This window comes from Euprymna scolopes, chromosome 46, assembly GCF_053919585.1.
Source record: "Euprymna scolopes isolate OS-2025 chromosome 46, ASM5391958v1, whole genome shotgun sequence".
NCBI lineage: Eukaryota > Metazoa > Mollusca > Cephalopoda > Sepiida > Sepiolidae > Euprymna > Euprymna scolopes.
Genome location: NC_136527.1, coordinates 131,010,993 through 131,012,390, shown reverse-complemented (window position 1 = coordinate 131,012,390; position 1,398 = coordinate 131,010,993).

Sequence of the window (1,398 nt, the reverse complement as noted above, 5' to 3'; positions counted from 1 at the left end):
CAAGAGGGGATGTGGATATAGGTATATGAGAATCCTATAGACCAATGCAAGTCAACGTGTATTCAATTGAACAGTTCTAAGTCCAAACAAGAGGGGATGTGGATATAGGTAGATGAGAATCCTATAGACCAATGCAAGTCAACGTGTATTCAATTGAAAATTTCTAAGTCCAAACAAGAGGGGATGTGGATATAGGTAGATGAGAATCCTATAGACCAATGCAAGTCAACGTGTATTCAATTGAAAATTTCTAAGTCCAAACAAGAGGGGATGTGGATATAGGTAGATGAGAATCCTATAGACCAATGCAAGTCAACGTGTATTCAATTGAAAATTTCTAAGTCCAAACAAGAGGGGATATGGATATAGGTAGATGAGAATCCTATAGACCAATGCAAGTCAACGTGTATTCAATTGAAAATTTCTAAGTCCAAACAAGAGGGGATGTGGATATAGGTAGATGAGAATCCTATAGACCAATGCAAGTCAACGTGTATTCAATTGAAAATTTCTAAGTCCAAACAACAGGGGATGTGGATATAGGTAGATGAGAATCCTATAGACCAATGCAAGTCAACGTGTATTCAATTGAAAATTTCTAAGTCCAAACAAGAGGGGATGTGGATATAGGTAGATGAGAATCCTATAGACCAATGCAAGTCAACGTGGATTCAATTGAAAATTTCTAAGTCCAAACAAGAGGGGATGTGGATATAGGTAGATGAGAATCCTATAGACCAACGCAAGTCAACGTGTATTCAATTGAAAATTTCTAAGTCCAAACAAGAGGGGATATGGATATAGGTAGATGAGAATCCTATAGACCAATGCAAGTCAACGTGTATTCAATTGAAAATTTCTAAGTCCAAACAACAGGGGATGTGGATATAGGTAGATGAGAATCCTATAGACCAATGCAAGTCAACGTGTATTCAATTGAAAATTTCACAGTCCAAACAAGAGGGGATGTAGATATAGGTAGATGAGAATCCTATAGACCAATGCAAGTCAACGTGTATTCAATTGAAAATTTCTAAGTCCAAACAAGAGGGGATGTGGATATAGGTAGATGAGAATCCTATAGACCAATGCAAGTCAACGTGTATTCAATTGCAAATTTCTAAGTCCAAACAAGAGGGGATGTGGATATAGGTAGATGAGAATCCTATAGACCAATGCAAGTCAACGTGTATTCAATTGAAAATTTCTAAGTCCAAACAACAGGGGATGTGGATATAGGTAGATGAGAATCCTATAGAGCAATGCAAGTAAACGTGTATTCAATTGCAAATTTCTAAGTCCAAACAAGAGGGGATGTGGATATAGGTAGATGAGAATCCTATAGACCAATGCAAGTCAACGTGGATTCAATTAAAATTTCTTAGTCCAAACAAGAGG